This window comes from Lepidothrix coronata, unplaced genomic scaffold (assembly GCF_001604755.1).
Source record: "Lepidothrix coronata isolate B3197 unplaced genomic scaffold, Lepidothrix_coronata-1.0 Scaffold11, whole genome shotgun sequence".
NCBI lineage: Eukaryota > Metazoa > Chordata > Aves > Passeriformes > Pipridae > Lepidothrix > Lepidothrix coronata.
Window position 1 is genome coordinate 5,301,176 of NW_016690191.1, and position 22,493 is coordinate 5,323,668.

Consider the following 22,493-nt stretch of genomic DNA (forward strand, 5'->3'; position numbering starts at 1 on the left):
AGACCAAGTGGAATAGGAGGATTTAAAAGGGATATCACATTCATTAAGAGGGGATGGTCAAAGAGGAAGGTGTGTAGCATGAAATGCGTCATTGAGGCATTGGGAAGGTTGGGGTTGGAAGAGATTTTGGTACAGAGAGTTACAGGCTGCTCTGGGCTGGAGCAGAGCACTGGTTTGGGCAGGACACACAAGTCAAGGTGGTGTTTCATAAATGAAAACACATGCAGGGCTGTCCCCCAGCACACAGCACTGAGCTGTGCCCTCTGTGTTGTGTTGATCTGCAGCAGCTGAGGCTGCTTGACCCAGCATGGTGGAAGAAGGATGGGAGCACTGCTCCTGGGAAGAGGAGCTCCTTGGGATCTCTCCTGCTGCAGCTGCGGGGTAAGTCCCTGCTTTGGCCAGGGTTTTAGTTTTTTTCTCTTCTTGTCCAGAAAGATAAAGATGTGAGCAGATTCCTCATTCCTATTTGTGTAGATTTATCCAGAGGTTGCAGCAATCTTGCTGCCCCTCCAGGGATGAGACAGTTGTCTGGCCAAGGAACTCAGTATGGCTGATGATAAGAATCAAAGCCTCAGTGATCATCGGTGATGGTGCAGTCTTTACTGTGAGGAAAAGCATTTCTGCATTTCCCACCTTGGTGAATGTCAAAATGTTTGCAGATCAGAAAAAAGCTGATGAGAGCATGAATCTCTCTGCTGCTCTTCCCCCTAGTTAAAAGGAGAGGCAGCTTGTATCCTCAGTTGTTCCTCTGATCGTACCAAGTCAGCCAACTACTGCAATAACAAAAAATGTCATTTCTTGCATGATAAATAGGGATGTTTTATCCTAGAAAGGATGCCCAAGTGAAAACTTGCCGGTAAGATGACCCAGGCTCGCTACCTATCAAAGTCAGACTTGCTGGCAGGCCTCTCATGGATTGCAGAAATAATCTAAAAGCAGAGCAAAAGCTCAGCCTGTACCTGAGATTGTCAAACCTGATGTTAACAGCAAAGCTGACAACTCGCTTATCTTAGAAAATCACTTGTGAGGGTTTTGCATTTTGTCGGAGTCTCCTCAGTGGTTTAGAAAAATAAATATAGCTGTACTGAAGAGGAGAGGTTTGCTTAGGCAGCATCCTACGCTGTGTGGAGCCTCAGCATAAGATGATTCTTTTTGAGGTTTATGGACTTCTCCTGTGCACATAATGATGGCTGCAATGAAAGGAGAGTGCCTGGAAAGAGAGCAATAATAATCCAGTGCCTGGGAAAGGTGGTCCAATAAGCAAGGTTAGTCTCACAAAGTGAATCTTGGCAAGGTCACAGTGTTATATTTCAGATGCAGAGGGTGTGTGGGGGATAAATTGAGAGGGAAAGTAATGAGCAGAAGGAAAAAATTTCCCCCCAGAAAGGCTTGCGGTGTCCTTGCTCACCTATGAATGGATAACTCATCTTTCTCTGCTAAATCCTGGGTGTCTAAATGGCATGGTCAGTGCATGGTTCATTCTCAATAACCACACACAGGGAATTCCAGCTGGAACAAAAGCAGCCAAGAATCACAGGGCAGCAGTGCTGGTGATAACCATTGAGCTAGCAGACTTCACCAGGTGTGAGGCCGTGTTTGCATAAACCCAGCTGGACCCAGACTCCAAAGAGATGCAGAAGTGTCTCCTGCAAAACTAGATGGGTAATGGGAGGTACCAGAAAGATGCTAAAGTACTCAGAGATGTTAAGACACTTAAAATAATATTAAAATAATTTTTAAAAAAGTTGACAATTTGTAAGAGTAGCTCAAAACTTCTCTCTGCAGTGTCAGAAATATTGTGAAACCTGAAATTGCAGGAAACTCTCTCAGGTTTGCTCACTTTTATAAATTCTGACCTTTGACTCAGCTGCCCAGACACTGTTTGGATTTTACACTGGTTTACCTCATAATTGGATGAAGCTCAGCAGTTACAGCTGAGTTTATGGGTTCAATCAAATCATCATTTATATGAACTCAGAAACTTACCATGAAAAACTTACTGCCAGTTCACATGGCAGTCCAAAACCCAGTAAAAAAATTCTCAGGAGAATTGCTGAAGTGGCATCTTGTACAGCTGCCCACAGGAAAGTGTTAAATATCTATGGTACTTTTGACATGATCCAGCTATTGCATCCCTTGTCCCTGTCCCTGCCTCTGGCTTCCAGCAGTCCACATCACAGCAGTAATCACTTCCTGCTCCAAACTGCTCTCTGAATTTCCTTAGCTTGCACTAAGCTTGATCTATTTTTTCCCAGGCAGTGCAATAATTTAGTCTCCTGGGGAAAGGCTGCATGAGTAGCCTTGTGTTCATGTATAAAACTTACTTTTCCTTGAAAACTTGTTTCTCTGCTCTCATCTGTGCAAGTAGCACAGCAGGATGTTTAACTCCCAAAAGCCTCCTGCCTCCAGTTTTCCATAGCAAGCCTGCCTCAGCTCTCCCTTGTCTTTGATTTCTGCCTGGCTTACTTAGGTGTGCAGGTTATCTGAAGACTCGAGGGAAAGGGAAAATGTGAAAATACAGTAAATGGCCCCAACTTGTGATTAAGTTTTTGATTATCATGTCTCACTGGCTGTAGTTTGTCCGTAAGCAGTTGCTATTTAAATTGTACTGTTTGCTATTTGGATGTACATACAGAAGACTTTAGTCACCTGTTTTTTTTTTTCTAAATTTAAATAATTTGAAAGATATCTCTGGGTCAAATATGGCTTTTGCGTTTGTACTCTGTATGGTGATAAAGCCTTTCAGTATTTGCATTGCTTGCTTGCACCTAATGCTATGCCCCCGGAGGTTCTCTTAGCAGAAAGAGCATTTTCTGTAGAAGTGCCATATGTGTAGAAAAGATAAGATTTGCAATTGCATATTTAAAAAAAAAATAAAATACACAGGTCAAACAAACAGTTGGTCTAACTCCTGTTCTCAGTGAGCTCTGAGCCTGTGGCCAGGCTCAGCTCAGAGCATTTATGGAAGCATGGCACCCATTACAGCACTGGTGGCTGAGCTGTTATTAAGCAATTAGTAGGAAATAGCCCAGGTGAGAGACAAGGATCATAGGAAAATCTTTGGAAGCTTATTCTGTACAGTGAGTTTTTCCAAGTTAACCTTTTCACTGGGTTACTGTGCCTGAAGGAACAGACTTTGTGGCTGGTGCAAGTTTCTCTGTGGCTGGTGCAAGTTTTAAATGAGCTGGTGAATTTTATGTTGGAAAAGTGCATTAAAAAGTTGCTGTTGCTCTGTTCTCATCCTTATTTTTCGTGCTTGGGGCCAGGCAGTTAGGGAGGTGAGTGGTGGGTTACGACCCATACGGGGACTCTGGCATCACACGTAGCAACACATGTGCCAGCCACCTTGGGAGTGGGATGTGGGGCTGGGGTGGCCTCAGACAGCTCAGTGCAGTGCCCTGGGGGTCTGCAGCGTCTCCCACCTGAGCACAGGAGATGTCACAGGGCTGTGACCTTGGGAAGGTCGAGGAGAGATCTGCTGGCAGCCTGGATCTGGTATAACTGTGTCTGCCATTTGGATTGCCCTGTCTTAAAATTACTGTTCCACGTGTCACTGGTCAGAGGGCTTAATAGACTTACAGAGATTTTCTTCATAGTAACTTACGGACTTGTAAATCACCTGAGCATCTCTGAGCTGAGCTCCAAGGCCAGAGATGGCTCAGCTGCCCATGGACACACCAGTTAGCGTGAGGATTCATAATGCAAAAGCCGTATGAATTTTTGAGATGGCGAGGTGATAAAAGTTTGGCTGAAGTTTTCAGTCCACTTCATGAATTTGAATTACCCGTGAAAAAGAACTGGAAACCAGAGGTCCAGCCCTCTTAGAGGGTGTCTGGAAATTGTGACATCAAGGTTGCTGGAGGACGGATTTATGTGTTTTCGTCATATGCCCCATTTCTCTTGTGCTGTTCTTTAGCCAGCTCATTTGCTGAGATCCTTCTGATTTAGGATATAGATTGTGCATTCTCCTCCCAGTCACTCCCCTGCTGACAGTGACATGTTTTTACAGAGAATACCTGGGAACACAAATCCATCAGGAATTTCAATGAGAGTGGCTTGTTTGGAAAACAGTAGCTCTAAGTTTTGTACATCTGGTTCCTTATAAATGCACATTTTTCTGTGTTACAAAAGACAATGCTTCTCTGGAGAGGTATTCTTGTATCCTCTGTCTGAGCTCTGTGCTCTGAAAGAGGCAGGATGAAATCTAAGCCCCTCTCAAGTGAGGCGAGTCTTGCTGTTAATTGTTACTATTTAATTTCCACTCCTCTCTCCAGGCCAGTAAGATGGTAATGTGTTTATGGCCCCTTCCCTATGATCTGTTTTCTCTGCTCTTTTCCATCTCAGGACATTAAATTCAGCGATGCTGCTGCTCATTTTCTCAGATGAGAGGTGATAGCTGTATATTGATTTATTTATTTTTTTTTATAAACTCAGGAAATGAGTGGTACGAATTAATTGAGCTATGCAGTGATCAAGGAATGTTAAATACTCCAGGCACTGTGTACAAGTGGTTTCTTGGCAAAGAGCTGGTCAAATTTAGCCTTAATTGCTGGGTTAATAAGGTTGCTGTTGACAGCCTGGGATCCTTGGTGCTCTGTGCAGCTCCTCTGATCCATGGATGAGGAGGGATTCCCTTGAGAGTGGTCCACAGACTGCCACAGACCTGCCTGGGTGATCCAATAGGAAATGCTGGAGAGGGATGTTTCTGTAGCCTCTTTGTTTGCTGGTGCCTTAAGCTCCTAATCTAGGGTACTTATCTTGCTCTGTTTGGGGTCTCCTTCCAGCCCCAGGTCCTGAACAATGGAACTGGCTGGTGCCAAAGGAGGCAGAGGTGCTCCTCTTGGTTACACTTAGTGCTGTGTCTGAACCTCAGCCTGGGATGGCAAAGACCAAGGGACAAGTCCCCACGTGATTGCGGAGGTTCGAACTCCCCTCTCCCAGCACACTTTTTGGGTGACAGAGAGACCTCTGGGCTCACCTTTTAGTAACTGTTGTGTGCTCTGGTGTAGGTGTCTTGGGACTGCTGGTGTTCCCCTCCATGGCACAGGGCTGGGGGGCTGTGGGTGAGACTGCCCAGGCTGAGCCTCTCCGATGGGAGGAAGGCTCTGAGCTGCCCTGCCAGGATGCCATCAGCCTGCAACCAACACAGGGGCAAAACATAGGGTAGGAAAGAGTTTGGTGTGTTTATTGAGGGCAGCTTTGAGAACAATCACTCTGAATTCAAGCACCCAAACTGTCCCCACCTACTGCTTGGGCTGTCAACCCCTTTCACAGGTCTAACAAGGGAAGAGGTGTGTGCTGAGACAACTGCCAGACACCATGCTCATCCCTCATGCTGATTTGAGGGAAAAAAGTATGTTAGGGAGAGCTTCTTCCCTAATTCATTTTCAGTTAATGGGTAAAAATAGCTGGCACAGCTTGAATAGTGCAGTGTGTGTAGTTCGGGAAAGTCTCAAGTCACAGTGGGGAGAGTTAAACTGCACTTAGTTAGTCTTGTTAATCTGATTTATTATAAGCAAAGGCACTCCAAGCAAAACAACAACCCCTTAGATTTTTTTAAGATATCTGACAACTGTTTTGCAGAGGCAGATTATAACATTTAAGAATATTAAAAAAGCATATATAATTGCCTCTTAGGAGAGGCATTGTGCAGTGGAAGTCAAGAGAGTAGAAAATGGCAGATTTGATGAATAACAGTAAAGAAAAGCTGAACTCTCAGAAACAATATTAGGGAAGTGTGATGTCTCAAGAATATTTTCACACTGGCAAAACTTTACACAAATATTTAGGGAGTAAATCACTTGTTTTCAAACTCAGACAGAATTTATCCAACAAGAATCTTCTCACTTTCTTGAGCAGTAAATATTGGACCTTGCCCCCCAAGTTTTGTATTTTAGAGTTCAATGGACAGGTAAATATGTCAGATTTTAATATGAAAGATAGGGGAGAGGATTTGGCCACTGGAAATTATTTTATTTTATTATTTTATTTTTAAAAGTCCACTTGATCCTGAAATTTGGCAGAAATTTAATTTAACATTAAAGAATGTAATCAGGATACTAAAAAAAAATAAATTTATGTATCTTAGAAGTACAATACATAGAAAATTAGTCTGAGATGGGAAGAAACATAACTCTCTGAGTGTGTATGTGTGGGATGCAGCTATTGTGCTCTGCTCTGCTGCAGCCTCATCCTGGGGCTTTACTTTTGACCTGATGGCAGCAGGAGTCCTTGGGACACTACTGCAGGGGGAGCACAACTATTAATGGGATTAAAAAGATCCACTGCATATGAAATGGGAGATGCCCGAGGTCTTTCCTTCTAGCTGTTTGCCCAAAGAGAGGGTCTGTGGAAAAATTTCCTTCGCCTGACATCAAATCAATTTCCCCAGCACTTAATATATGCAGTTTTTCACCCATTAACTTTCAGAGAGTCTGTTTAACGCCGTGGGTTTGGCACTTGCTAATTCTTCAAAGGCCTTGAAACTAAATAGGCTACTCTGTCAGTGACATGTGGAACTGTTAGAAAGATGGATGTGTTAAAGCCCTATAGCATCCACACGCTGTAGCTGTGGCTGCCAAGTAGCTCTTTGAGAAGTCAGCAGAGCTGTGTGGGTGGAAAGCCCTTTTCTGTGCAAGCATGGTGCCCTGTGGGGCTTCTGCAGACCTTCAGGGGCTGCCAGCCTCATGCTGGAGAAGGATTTCTCCTAGAAACCCTTTCCCAGCTTTAGCTGTGAGGCTTTCAGGTAGAACACCCTCCTGGCTGGCAGGATGAGGACTGGGAGATGCCAAGCCTGACGCAAAAGCCCCCTTGCACGGGGCAGTGTGGGGACCTCAGACCCCCCGTCCAGCTCCGGCTCTTTCACATGTGGTGGGTGAAGTGACCAGTCCCAGGGTGATGATTTTCATTTTCACCTTGAGAAAGCTGTTACTAAGGGTTGAGATGGCATGTGGGTTTTGGTTTTGTGGTTTCCCTTTGTTTGTTTGTTTGTTTAAAATATGAACTTCTCTTCCTTCCATTCTTAGATTAACTTCGCAACCTTTTTCTGAGGCTGAGGGAGCTGGACCTTATGGACACCAGTTGTACTTGATAATGCTTTGAATATCTTGAGGTTAAGAAACACATAAAAGTGAGATTTGTGTATTCCTTTAAAGCTCTGTAAGAAAAAAAAAGGTGGTGAAGAAAAGTTTTTAGATTGGATTCTATGACTTGATAACACCACTAACCCCTGTGACTTTTCTCATGGGTTAATATTTTTATACCAAGTTAAAACTATGCAGTTCAGACAGTATAATCCAAAAGTCATTATAGAAGAGGATAAATCTAACTTCCAACCTTTAATTTAAAAGGAAAAAAAAAATGTCCTACAGGGAGTTTAATCGTGCTGTGCTAATCACTTTCATTATCACTGGTACAAGCACAAGACTTTGCAAAGTTCTCTAAAGAGCGAATTAGGGATGTGGTGCCATCAGCTTTTACAGTTTCAGGTTGCTTGTTGCAGCCCCTGTGAATATGCTCCATGTGTATCTTGGCTCTTTGGGGACGCAACTCACTCTTTATTTCTTCCTCCCTCTAAAAGCAGAGCACTCTTCCAGGAATTGCCTTAATGACAAAACGTCGGAGGATTCACCAGAGTGGGAATTTTAAGGATTCTATAAAAATTTAACAGGGTTCCACGGAAAAGGTTTGAAAACCCCCAGATAATTGGACTCTGTCTGTGGGGGGTTTAGCCATCCAAAATAGGTCTCTTGTGGGAACATAAATCTCTTAAACTCTACCTAATGTTTTCCTGTAAAGTGTAGCTTTTCCTGTTGAGATCCTGAAACACTGCACTGTTCCACATAAAAGGAAACACAAGTACTTATTTCATGATCTCTTTGGCCCTTTCAGACTCAGGATGCTCTGAACACTGGACTCAGCAGCAGAAGGGTCTTTTCAGAGGGTATTTTGTTCTATTTCCCTAAATGAGACAACTCCAAGAGCTGCTGTACCAGAAACACTGCACAGAGCCCCAGGACATGCTGGAGATGAGGCTGCCTTCCAACACCTAGTACTCAGTACCACATTACAAGTGGTGTTCAAATTCTCTTTTCTGCTGAAGCCTGGAGAATTAAGACTTTCAGAAATGGTTAATCTCACGTCAGTGGGGATTCACATTCCCATACAGCCAAGGAATCTAAGGCAGGAGACAGGGATGCTCAGCTCTGCAAGACTTGGGTGCTGAGGCTGCATCCTCACCAGGTACCAGCAAGGTTAGCCCTGCCAGGCAGGGATGATATCTAAAATCAGACCTTTGTAAATTTTAGCACTATGTAGAGCATCACTCAGAGGAGCAACACTAGAAATATGTAAATGTTCTGCAAAAGCTGAATTTTAGTACTGCGCTATTGTGGGTTTTGGTGGTTTTTTTTTTATTAAACCCCATTTGGGGCCAGTCTCCTCACTGGTGTGCATCTCTCTGACTTTGTGAAGCTGCGTTAATTGAGAGCAGCAGAGGATCTGTCTCTCTTGTGTTACGTTTAAAATATTCATACAATTAAACAGCGCTTTGAAGTGCTCTGGAGCTAGATGCACTCTGCTTTACTTTGGGTGGTCAGGAGATGAAAATGGAAATGTTTTAATTGGATTTGGTCCTAAGAAACTGTGCCATGTCCTTGTTGGAATTTCCTTGCTAAGCAATACTACACCTCCTCGCAGCTCAGAGCAGTTGGCCCTGTGCAGAGGGGACCATGATAAATGGTTAATTTTAATCATCTCTACTTTGGAGTGAATTAGGAAGGAGGGGCATTCACTGAGCTGTATTACTCCACAGAGAAGGTTTTGAATCAAGAAAAGGACTCAAATACATCTTGGCTGTAGGACAGGTTTGGATTTGTTTGTTTGTTTTGGGAGTTTTATTTTTGTTCTGTTTTTTACAGTGGAAAAAGCCCATTTACTCCAACTTCTTGCAGCTACTGCATAATGAGGTGCCATTTTCTGATATGAACTATCTAAAGGTCAGAGAAAGCCTTGCTGCTATAAAGTAATGGCTTTTATGCACTTACAGAGCGTGTGTGCACAAGAATTTCCTCTCTCCACCCCGAGCTCCAGCCCAGGTGCAGGCAGGAGCTGTGTGCAGGGAACTGTGGCTACAGCACATTCCCCCTGCCACTGTGCCTCTCAAGAAACTGCCATCACTGGTGACAGCACTGAATTTTAAAATTCGTTGTGCTTGTGGACGGGTCTTTTTGACATACTTGTCTCATTTCAGATTAATTTACAAATTGTTCAGTCTGTTTTTGCAAAGCTTTCAGTCAGTTGTCACATTCCCAAGCTTTGTTGGGTAACATTTGTTGGCGATACACCTCCAGCAGGGCTAGGAAAAAACAGCAGATGAAACGTATGTAGCTTTCCCTCTTTGACAACAGCAAACATTGATGCTTTTCACAAAGAGCCTTTTTTTCCTTCTGGAGTCCTAAAAAATAACATCTCTGTGTGTATATATTAAAATAGTATATGCATGTGTGTGTGTGTATACATAATAAAATCACATATTATGTGTGTATATATGCATTAACCACTTGGTGATGTTTCTGGGAGGTTAGATGACACTGTAATCACTCAGAAGTTTATTTCCTTGAAAGTTTAAGCTGAAAATCTGCAGGCAACATTAAATCCACTGACTGTAGTCACCGAATGAACTTGCCCCTCTAATGTCTGTGACACCCTCCTTCCACTGCAGGTCTGTTTTCTGATTTTATTTTTGTCTTCCATCTTTCAGCTGCTTATCTGTCCTTCCAGATTCATTACCTCTCCTTTCCTTTCTCCTTACTTCCTTTCTTCTCCCGCTGTGTTCCCATTTTTAATGATTTATTTTATGCTTTATTTTATAATGTTTATATCTGCAGAATGAACTGGTTTTATAACCCCCCAAAATGAATACTATAATTTATTTTCCTCGCAAAGTTAATGCTCAGTGCTGCTGAGCAGCCTCTCGCTGGTAGTGATGCACACCCTGATACTGGTGCCAGGTGACTCCACTGCAGTTCAGACCACAGGTTTGGGCTCTGTCAGAGTCAGGACTGGATGTTGCCTGGGGGAAGGTGACCAGGCTAGGGGAGGAATTTAGATAATAGCTATTCTGGATCAGACCAGTCATCCCTCCATCCCCAACTCCTCCCTTAAACAAGATGCTTAAAGAAGAGTATGAGCTGGGGAGTGTGCACACCAGCGCTTCCCTAAGCATCCAGCTCTCTTTTCCTTCTTGCTGTAGTTTACAGCAATCAGAATTTGGTGACTTCCTAAGCAGAAATTGCACTTGATCATCCCACTTAATGGCCATTACTTGGTCCTGTCTTCTATAAATTTGTCTAATCTGTCCATGAATTTATTTATCTGTCCATCTCCATAATCCCATGGCAGAGAGTCACTCAGTTATGCATGGCAGGGGAAAAAAATATTTCCTTCTGTTTGTTGTAAACCTATGGCCTGATCCTTTTGCTGGGTACCCTGTAGTTCTCAAAGTGTGGAAGGAGGCCAGGAACATGCGGACCTGGGTTTATAGTGGTTACAAGCCCCAGTTCAATGTCAGGAATCTTTTTTTCTCCTCCTCAAAGCAGAAACACCTCGCTGAAAACTGAAGTCCATAAATGCATAAGCATTAGTGAGGGGGTGCATGAGGGCTGCAGAAGGTGCATAAATCATTCAGGGTATTTTTAAATAATACCATGTCTCACTACATTTATCTCCCCTGCATTTATACTTCAACCCCTCAGTACATTTTGACATTCATACCTTCCAGTCAAAACACGCAGCACAGAATCGTCTTGGAAGAGAGCTGCAGCTCCCTCAAGCCCAGATTGTGGATCATAGGGGCCAGGCAGAGCCAAGGCTGGGCTGATGTTGTAGATTATGGCACTTAAATGGTACCAGCTTCACAGAATCCCCTGGAAATCCCAGTGGCAATCTACACAGCTGCTTCCCTGGTTTTCCCTGCACCTGATGGGAGCAGCTTGGTGCTGGGCTGTGTGTTTCTGCTTTTCTCTCCCTCTGTTTTAGCACAGTTACTCTGGTCACTGAGCAGAGGATGGGAATAAGTGGGTGCACACGATGGTCCAGTGGATTGGAGCGACCACCCAACGGGGGTCCTAGTTCTTGTCCTGCATCCCTGACCACTGGCCTGAGATTTTTGGGATTGCTTTCTTAACTGGATGTGTGCAATGAGAACTGTTTTATTGAAATGCAAGCATAGAAACATTTAGAAGCCATAAGGAAGGGAAACTTGGATCCAGATACTGCCTTCAGGAGCAAGATGTGATTCCCGGTGGTCTTCACCTGGGCTTTATCAGAGGACAGGTTTGCCCTCTATGACCACCCAGCTCCCAGCCACTCTGACATGGTTTGATGGCAGAAGCATAATGTGCATCTCCCATTTGATTATCCATCAACACTGAGCTCTGCTGCCAGTGGCTTAAAAGAGAGACAGTGGGAAGAGCAGCAGGAGGCAAACAGTGCACTCGTTTTCAATTTAGCCATAAAGAAGGAACAGAAAGAGAGGGATGATGAGGGGGCCTGCAGTGCTTTGTGGAAGGGAACATCTTTTTCAATTATCCATGTCTGCTTTGTGTAAAGTGTCAGGAGTCCCAGTATGTACTCCCCAATATCCCACTTATGTCAACATAGATCAGCTTAATGCACAGAAATGTTATGTGATAGGAACAGCTTATTCAGCACAGAAGATAATTTCTGGGTGCTCCATCCAACCCACAAACCAAACTCTGGGAAGCCTTAATACTTTGGCTGTGACCCTTGGGATTTTAAAACTCAAAATCTCCTTTATCTCCTCCTACAGTTTAGGAATAAGAATTATTTTCAGGAATGATTCAGGCTAAAGATCTACTCTGTGAAGAGACTTGCAAGGAAAGCACCAAAGATGGGGGACCGCCTCAGAAATCTGGGATGACAAAAGGAAAAGCCCTGTGTGTGTGACAGCATGTAAAAACATTTTAATTAGAATTGCTCTCTGCCCTCTATAGTCCTGGTCTGACACAACCTGCAGGTCTCAGGCTAAGACAGACAATTTCCTGCTGGTAAAGCCCTGCAGAGAAGACCATCCTCAAAGCTTCATAATACAGCAGTCTCTGGCAGAGACCAACCTTTCCCCAGTGTTGCCTCTTGATTATATTGGTATATACTGCAAAATAAGATAAAAAGTCCTCTTAGCACCAAGGACACTATCTCCCTAGCAATTCAGTACTTACCAGCCTGAGAAGCAAGACCAGATGTGCTTTGTTGCTCTCAAAGTACCAAAAAAAGCACTGACTGCAGGGCTATTAACTTAGGAAAGTTGTCCATCCACTGAGAACCATCAATAATTCACGACAGCCTCTCTGCCTGACTCCACATCCTATCTCCCCTCCTTATGCTGATTCTCAGCCAGATGAGATTCTCCTCCTCACAGCTGTCCACCAGGTTATTTTGGGCAAAGATGAGATGAACTCAGCTGGAACCACCTGCTGCATGTTTGGTTCTTGTTAGCTCCGTACAGCTCTTGGAGCAAGTAAGGCTGGAGGGACCCGATTATGGTCAGAGAGTACTACCATCTTCCTGAGGATGGCAGCCTCAGATGTGGGCACTGATTCATGTGGGTAGGAGAGCTCAGCATTGCACCAGTGTGGGTACAGGCTGGCTGTGGCTGTGAATGTGCAGCAAATGGGCTAGATATCCCTAGGTAAATGCACTTTGGTAATCTGGGAGAAGTTTCTGCCAGCTGATGGCTCAGGGTTTGGGTGCATCTCCAGTCTGGTTTCTGGGTGCTGGGAATAACTTACTGAACACTGTTTTCAAAGAGGTGAATGATGAAGAAGGGGAGGGGAAGGAAATATCACGGTTTGATAAGATGATGTACCCACTTGAATTTCTGCTCATCTCTGGTGAAATTATGACACTAGAAACAGCCTGATTGTTTCTGTCTAAATTTCAATTCTTTTTTCATGCCTGATGCTCAGACATGGCCTTTTCTTGCCTACATACATATGCATCTGTTCAGATGGCACAAAGCCTACTTGCATGTTAGCAACATGCCTGTTGCACTGGGAGAAAGAACCTCTTTACACTTAATTACCTTCAATGAGGAGAACTGCCAAAATGGGCAGAAACATCTTCAGCCTTTGCTGTGTCTCCCTGATCTTCTGCTTAATGTGAGAGACTTATAAAAGTTGCTGTGAAAAGGAAGAAAATAATCTTTTCTTCTCTCCAGGATAAAGAAATGGCTTAAACTTCAGCAAGGAAGATTCAGACTAAATAGGAAGTAAAACCTTCTAATGGCAAGGATGAGGGCTTCCTGGGGAGGCTGTAGGGATTCCACAGCTGGAGGTCTTCAAACAGAGGCTGGATAAATATTTATCAAAAGTAAAAGTGTCATAGCCATGGTTGAGCTTTCACAGGGGAAAGGACTAGTAAATTGCTGAGATGCTGAGGTTCTTTCCAGCCTTTTGATTCCATGAAGCAGACAAGAAAAATTTCATTCCAAATAAATAAAGAGAATCTTCCACTTCCATGCTGCTGCTGTAGGGCACAGAGTCAGGATAGGAATTCCTGTGCCAGGAAATGTGAACTGAGCAGAACAGAACAGGACAGAATATGCTTTCCCAGCCTGTACAAGTCACAGCTGTGATGTTACACGTTGGATCAGCTGCAGTTTCTGAATGTATTTACTGTCAGTCCTAAACCCAGCAATAGGACACTAAAAGGGAACAGAAGTTCCAATCTTTGTGCTCATGCATATCTTTTTCTGATGTTATCTTAACTTTTGGAGATAGTTAAAGCCATCCTTAGGAAACACAATTGATAGTTGTTTGCTGAATTCACTTTTGCTTCTCTTTGCATTTTAAAACTCCTGCTTTGCTTATTATTAAGTCCTATATGCACCCCCTTGGTCTGGTCACACTGTACTTGTCACAGCTTCCCCATTTTGTATTTTGCAGGACAGTTCATGTGCTTTGCCTGGCCAAAAAGTCTGAGGCTGACGACAGTATCAAAGCTCTTCATCACTCTTCATGGCTGGGCTTTGCGAATGAAGATTTGGGAAAGGCTCAGAGAAAAAACATGGTGTTTCCGCCCGGTTTCGAACCGGGGACCTTTCGCGTGTTAGGCGAATGTGATAACCACTACACTACGGAAACAAAGCTACAAGGTGTATTTCTGTCATTGCCATGGAGAAACGGCTACTAGCTGGACAACAAGAGAGGGGAATCCATTGGGCTGCCTTAGGAGCAACCAGAGATGTAGCCTTGGCATCTCAGTCTGTCTCCCTGCTCTGGGAGGGCAGAGCCTGCAGCTGGCCCAGCACATGTTCCCTCAGCTCTCTGGGGCAGATGGACCATCTGCTGCCTGTGGGAGAAGGAGATAAACCTCTGCCACTTGCAGGGAGAGCAATCACCCGAGCAGGGGGGAGATGGATAATTCCCTCCACAACCTGGTATACGAGGTGTGGGTGGCAGGATAACAATGCACCCCACAGTACAGGCAGCCCAAATTCCATGCTTTCTGAGCACTCCTACCCATGAATGTATGAGGTGTTTTATTTTCAGAGAGCTGGCAAAAAAGGAGCCTGTGGAAATTACTTAGCAATCAGCACTTGTTTTTGGCCATGGCTGTTACCATAGCAGATGAGGCTTCTGTGACCCCAAGACCATCCATCTTCCTAAAAAGAGAAGATGCTGTGAGCACAGGGTGAGGTAACCATTATTTTGCCATGGTCTCAGCTGCTCACCAACGGCTGTCTCTTGTCTCAGTTGGTTTGGAGCCAACTGCTTCTCATCCGGATCTTATTTTACCTGAAGAATGGCACTTTCTGGGTAAATTTGTGTTACTCTCAGGTCTGAGGAGAAGACAGGAGCACTTTGCGGTCAGCAGAGTGCTGGAAACCTGTAAGGCTTTGCAAATTTTTCTTTAAACTGGCAGGCCACTCATGTGGATGTTGTCATTGCTGTAGGTCATGAATGTATCAAATGCTGGGTTAGGTGTCAGCCTGCCAGGGATACTGATTTGGGACTGAAGTAAGGGTCATTTTCTGGCCATTGGGTTTGTTGTGTACCTGTATCTGGGGTCCATGAACAGGGGAAAATGGGTAGTGCAGAATAATTGAGGGTAATGAACTGCTGCTTTCTGAGGGGAGACTCCCCATAGAGAGAGGAGGGAGCATGGGGGATACAACTGACTAAACAAAATCACAGATCCAGCTGCTGAAGTGAACTCAGGACTATGATTCCCCACATCCCACAGCACAAGGGAGGAGCTGGTAGGAGATGGGTTCCAGGGAGGTGTTCTCATGCTTTTGTGACCAGGAGTGGCAGTGCTGTGCTTGGCTGCATGGTGGCAGCCACTGAAGCTTTGCTGGGAGAAGGAAAGAAATTGCCTGCTTTGTCAGCCAAACAGGAAAATCCTAAACTGCATAGTAGTGGCCCAGGTGGGAATACTGGGCCAGCAACTGAAAAACCAGCATGGTTTGCATTGTGTGGATGCGGAAAAAAACAAAATAAAGAGAACAAAAATTTCTAGGAGAGGAGCCTCCAGACTTTGTTGTGTTCATCTGAAAGTCAGTGCTGGAGGCCAAACATGTATAAACATAACTCAATTAACAAGGTGGGTTGATAGGATATGTGATGGGAATGCAAGCTGAAACCTTTCACTGCCTGTGTATGGTAGGTCTATGCCAACATAGCCAGTGATCAGTGTTCATACAGCCAGTTTTGAATCTGTTCTTAATGTCATATTGTAGACAGACAAGGAGACTTTGCTCAGTGCTTTGCTTGAGCATTCATCGAATTGATGTGCCACTAGGACCAAGTTGCTGCCAGTGGATGAGTTCCATGCAGGCAGCAGCACTGCTACTTCACTGGAAAAACCTACAGCTTCAGGGTGAAGCTGGTGTGTTGCACAGCTCTCCTGCTTTAATATTCACTCCCTGAATTGCTCTCTTGGATGTGTTAATTCCACAAGCCTTTGTCTGCTGTTCTGCTTTCCTCTCACAAAGACAAGAAAGAATAAATAGCAGTGTAATGCAACTGCGACAGTATAAATGCCCTCCAAAGAACAACTGCTGAGACTGTTGACATGAGAGTTTGTAAGAGAAACAAAGGAAAATATGCTGATTCTGCTGGTTTGCTGCCTAACTCGTGCTGTGCCTGACTAAATGTTATGTCAGAGCTCCATTGCTCATGGTTTTTCAATGTTTCACTGAGGAATAAGTGTCATTGTTTAACTTATGCTGTTAAATCTCAGGTTGCAGGGTAGGAGGACTCACCCTCTTCTATCAACCATCTGTCTAAACACACTTTTATGAAGTACAGGCATTAGGTGAGAAATCTTATTTTGTTTCACAATATTCTGTAATTATTAAGAGGAGGAGAGAGGTACACAAACCACCCCTGACTGCAGCACAGGGGCACCACCACCCACCTGCCTGTCAGTTCTGCTCAGTCTCACCCCGGAGTGGGGACTGGGAGGAGCTGCCTGCTGGAGGCACCAGGGAAGCTGGACTGCCACTTGGTCAGAATTGGCCTGGGAGCACTGAGAGCTGGTTCACAGCCATGTGATATGACATACTTGACATGTATGGGGCACTGAATGAGGGAGTTCTGTATCATCCCCACCATCATCATCAAATGGAAGAAGTGGAGGCACAGGAAAGGGTTTAATTCAAGGTGACGGGGTAGGCTGATACCGAGAATAAACTTGGAGCCCAGGTCTGAGAACAGCTTGCTAAGACGAAGGATGCTCCCCAATTCCTCAAATACATAGTGTTACAGGGGCCCCTTCTTGTCTGCCCCACTCACAAGGACTTGTTCCCCCAGACTGTTGTATTTCTCATTCATGTTGCCCTGGAAAAATAGCAGTGCCCTGAGTGTAAAATCCCAGGTGACAGCTGTTTAAAAGATGGGCTGTGGAAGGGTTAATTTATTAATCCACTTTAGAAGTGCACTTTCATGACAGCCATGAGACCCCTGCCTCGTCTTTACTCTGAAACAGTTTATGTCTGGAGAGTTGGTGATATTGGATAAGTGTATTGCAGCAGAAGAAATTCCCTTGCAATTAATGACAGAAGATTAATAAAGGCAAGAAGCTTAAGGTGGTCGGCCATCCATGTTTTCAGCTCTGGTGACAGCCAGTGCCATCATATCCGCGGGTCTCAGTGGAAACTTGACCCCTGACGGACTGCAAGGAACAGAAGATGTTCCTAAGGGAATCCACGGAGAGGATGAGTCACCCCCACACTGAGCAGCAAAGAGCAATTCAAGGTTAGTGACCAAGTCCTGGAGCCACCTTTCCCGTTTCAGCCAGGTGTTTGCTTAAGACCCAGGGTCTCTCTTTCTCATTACACATTTTTATCTTCCCACCTCATTATCTAAGGCTTTAAAAAGTGGAGCAAGGCTCAACTCCAGAGACAGTGATGATAATAATAACTTAGCATTTATCCGGTAATGTCCCGTGGTGGGAAGTGCTGTGCTGATCCTTAGTGCTTATTGATACTGGTTTCCCTCCTGTATCAATCTGGGAATTTATCAGGCTGAGAAAGCATTTGGTCAATAATCTCCATTTAAAACTACCGTGGAGCAGCACATTAATTGGATGCAGGCAGGCAGACCAAGGGAGGTTGGCAGAGCTAAACAGGGGGTCTGGGCTGGCAATCTGTTTCCAAAGCAGAGGGACACAAAGCAGCAGAAACTTCAGGAGAGCCAAACTGGCTCTGAAGATTTACTGCAGAAAGGTTTTGGGTACTTGGCACAGGGTAGAGGCTGAGATTTAGCTTGGTTGGTTAGAGCCTGGTGCTAATAACACCAAGGTCGTGGGTTTGATCCCTGTATGGGCCATTCACTTAAGAGTTGGACTTGATGATCCTTGTGGGTCCCTTCCAACTCAGAATATTCTGTGATTTTGTAGTCTGGCTGCCCAGTGAGGTGTATCCAGTGGCATCTTTGCACACCTGGATGCCTTTCTTCAAGTGGGATCTGCAGAAGTTTCATGTTAGGTGAGATGAATCCAGAGCAAAATGCCTGATGATGATGTGTTGTAAACTTCAAGTAACTCTCCAAGTAAGGCTGAGCATTACTGCCCCGGGGCAGTTTTATCCTAGCCTCTGACTAGGAAGGGAAATTCTTCCAATCCTTGAAGCAGCTGCTTTCCTTCTCTCAAACTGGTTGTTCTGGCCACAGTGCTTGGGGAAGAAAGGGAGAAGTCCCTGTGCTTGGAAGTGGGCTAGGATTTAATGTCTATATAGTCAATCTAGGGATTACCTTTGGCTGGGGAGGATTCTTGATCAGGCCTAAAATAAACCAATACAATCTGATCCACAACAGGCTTCCAAAGTCTCTGTGACAGCTGAATTAATTGCACAAAGCTGCTCCCAACAGCAACACCTGCACATGTAAAACTGACTGGCAACTCCAGTTAACAGCATCTGGCAGTTTCAATAGAAGTGTCAACAATCCATGCAAAGGTTATTGGAATTAAAGGGAATTACAGAGTTGGTTTAAAAAACTTAATAAGCTCATGAACTCAGAAGATAGGATACACAGGCCCTGGTTTTCAAAGCTGTTCTAGTGCATCCTTCTGGCAGAAGTTATTTCTTTGACCATCTGTGAATGTCAAGAACAGAAATAAGGCTCTTGGCAAACTTTCCTTTCATACTTTCCTGGAGCAACATTGTTCACAAGCTTCATAGGAAGAGAAGCAAGTATGGGTGATGCAATCACTTCATATCATAGGAATTTTTTCATGAATTTCAGAGACTTGACAAGCACTTCATTTGTGTAGTCTCCTTACAAACAAAGTGCAGCACAGCATAAAAAAAAAAAAGACATTTTCAATAGTTTTTGTTGGACTTTGGTTCAGGGCCTGGACAAGAAGCCTAAAACCCCTGAAATAAATGGAATTTTTACTGATGATATTAGTAGGATTTCATCTACTAACCTCTGCCTGGCTCTGAACTGGATTCTGCAAACTTTTTATCAGGCAAGCTGGTTTTAGTGACAAAGGGACTGTCCTTCCTTCAGAGGCTGTTTTCCTTCAGGGAGACAACAGAGATGACTAAGGGCTACTCACCGATAGAGAAATTCTCTGAATCTTCCTGTGTACCTCCAAGCCAGGTTTCATCATTCCTATCCCTGCTACATTAAATACTCACCATGCACAAGGCAATACCTGCAGATGAAGTGTTGATGATTCCGTGTAAATCAAGCTACTGGAGATTCACCAGCAGGATGAATATGAAAAGCCTCCTTTCTAATGCAATGACAACAATGCAGCCTCATACCTGTGCATCTCACTTCTGAGTCAACATCCCTGCTCCTGCTGAAAGCCCTCCTGACTACTGCAAAACCAGAGTGAACTACCTACCAGTATTCATAGGCTCAATGCATGTGGATATGAGAAACAATGTTGTACTCCAAAATCCTTAAAACTCTGCAAACCTTTCTCACTTAGAGGCAGAAGACATGCCAGTTGCTCAGTGAGTTACTCCCTGGCAGTGAAGGAGTGCATGCTCAGCTGCCTGCCCATCAGCTCATCAATCTCTCATATCTAAAGCTGCCATCCCAAGTGTTTCTATTTTTTATGTTAAACAAAGAACAGATTTATGGGTAAACAGGCAAAAATAAGAAAAAGGAATGGAAATGAATTGCCGTCCTTCATTAAGCCACTCCCTGGGTCCTTCATGCAGACATGACATATGCCAGTGTAAAGTCTTTGTTGCTTTGCATGCTTGCTTCAGGAAATGGCTTGAAAACATTCCCTTTAGTGTTTCTGTTCATAAACTGAATAACTGAAACTTCAATTAATATTTCTAACAGAGGCTGCAGACAAGGAAATGCCAGCTTTCCTGGCCTGGGGAAGCAATGGGCAACAGTGTTAAGTGAAGGAAGGGGACCACGAGCTGATAGTTTCAACCTACACTTCGACACTCCCGTGCTGTGTAGCCTTGGGCATGTCATTTAAACTTCCCTTCCTTGTTTCTTCTTTTGTAAAGCTGAAGGATGAATACCTGCCTTCCCTGCCTCTCTCTGCTGTCAGGGGTTTTATACAGCATAATAGAAATGGGTTCAATTTTATAGAAAAATGAGTTAAATACCCAGGCAGTATCACTCTCCTTTTAGCACTGAGTTATGTGTCCATCAAGCACAGCTTTGGGCAACAAGGTGAATAAAGTAGCAATGTCATATTGCTTAGACACCTGGTAACTGCACCATTTGTAAAGTTTGCCCAATAGTAGCAGAGAGAGAGAGAGAGAGAAAGAGAGAAAGGCAAAAACTTTGGTATATCTGCAATTCATGCTTCAGCTGCGTTCATTGCAAATTCTTCCTAAAGCAGCTGAAGGTCTAGCTGGCCTTGAATATTATGGGAAAAAGGGATATCTGCTTCCCTTTGAAAAAGTGCAGGGACAAGACAAACATTTGGAATATGCCTGTAATCTGTGCCCTTCCTCTCACCAACTGGTAATCACAGGCAGCAGAAAAACTATATACACAACTGACAGTATTTAAATGAGTTTTTGAATTTTCAGAGTTGGAATAATGTCATCACTGTGTAACATTGCCAGATTCTCTGATCTCCACAAAAAACATAAACTGTATCCATAATGTTAGAGAACATTTCTCATTTGCAAAAATTTGCATCCCTAAGATGTGCATTAGAAAGGCAGAACTCATTGCAGAAGCTGGTGTTCAGAGTGTGCTGCCCAATGCAAGCACATGCTCACAAATGCTAAATTCCTAAAGGAGCAGGGAACAAATAACGGGAGAAAATAGCTTCCAGAGTCCCTTGGAGAAAATTTCAAGGACTGTCAGTGTTCAAGAGTGGGGAGGTTGTAGAGTAGGTGCTGGGGCCTCTGGAGGATGTCAGTGTGGAGCCATGACCTGCAGCAGGGCTTTGTTGCCTGCTGGGTAACTTTGGGGGCTGCTGTGTGATCTGGAGCCCAGGCTGTCTAAGGAAATAATCCCACCAGGACCAGGTCACCCAGGCTCAGCAGTGACAGGGGGAGCCTTAGGAGTCATTGTCATCTTCTGCCATGAGTGATCCTCAGAAATCCTGTGACTCTACTGGCCCCAGAGCAGAGGGAGGAGGCTGTTGTGGCTGAATGAAGAAGAATTAGGCTTTTGCTGTGGTTACCTTGGTGGGAGCTGCTTGTCTCTGCTTTGGTATGTACGGGTTGAGGGACAGCTCCCCTGGGCTGGGTCAGTGTCTTCATTCTGTACTCACGTTTTGAAGCTGTTACGACACTGGGGCACTTATCTGGATTCCAATTTGACGTATCTCTAACAAAAAATTAGTTTTCCAGCTGCACTGCTGCAAAATGTGTGTCTGTTCTTTAAAGTCAAGGCTAATAAATGCAAAGCAGATGGGGAGGTGTCCTCTTCACTCCAGAGAGGCAATTCCACCAACTGCTGGCACACACAGCAGGTCACAGCTTGAGCAGAAACACTGATGTCCTCTCACACTTTTTGGGCTAGTGGGCAAGGACAAACATCTTCTTTACTTAATTTATTTGTGGATAACAATTTAGGGATGAAGAAGTGCAAAGCAGTATCCGAAATGAACTTTGGCTATTCCATTCCCAGGGAAGAAACAAACTAATTTTGCTTTCTGGCTCAGACTGTTTCTAGCACAGACAACAATTTTTAAGGAAGCTTCTTGAAGCGAAGATTTTAATGAGTTCTCAACACCATACCGCATCCCTTGGATTTGCATCATTTGAACCATATTTCCAGAGGTAATTTTTCAAAGTGTGGTACAGCACTTTATCTGCACGAATGCCTCTGCATGAGTGATTCATACTTCTAAACTGTGGATGTACAAAAGGGGTCCAGGCATTTGAACAAAAAAGTATGGCAATTTTCTTCTGGTTCCAGCGGCTTATCCGAGGAAGGCCAGTTTATCATTTGTTCAGGAGAAAATTACACAACTGTTTTCATCCTCCCCTGGGGCAAAGACTGTCTTGACTGCAGAGTGTTGTGCCTGGCAGAACAGGCAGGCTGGGGAGGCTGCACCCCACGTCTCTTGTCTGTGCTCTGGAGAGAGATGCTCTGGGACTGCGTGGCATACATGCAGTGCACTGACTTGCCTGATTAATCCATGGCTAGTCAGATTCCCAGCTTGCAGGCTGCCCAGGGACAGTGGAGCTGCCTTGGAGGCATTCATTAAATTATTGCTTGGTAGGAGGTTATCAGAGAGGCTGTGGATCAAGATCTGATCTTCCCTGTGCCTTCGTCTCCCTTGTCTCTGGGGTATATCCATAAAATGGAGTTTGCTCTGACAGGTCCAAATAAAAGGGAAACCAAGGAGAGTACGGGAAAGTTTCATTCACTGATGTAATCACATCCTAGAAGAAAATAGCCCTCTTGTCCTGGAAATGGATCCATTAAATAACTCTCCAATGTTCTCAGCTCAGTGTTCAGCCTGAGCATTTAAACCCTTTAAAACAACTAGGAAAGCCATCTGATTTCACTGTGTCAGTAATG

At 44.3% G+C, this 22,493-nt stretch overlaps 1 non-coding gene across 1 annotated transcript; it reads right to left on the bottom strand.

Annotated features, from left to right (window-relative positions):
* Positions 1–14,089: 14,089 nt before the first annotated feature.
* Positions 14,090–14,162, bottom strand: TRNAV-AAC. Its single transcript has one exon. It is a non-coding gene; the product is annotated as a tRNA-Val (tRNA).
* Between the last annotated feature and the right edge of the window lie 8,331 nt (positions 14,163–22,493).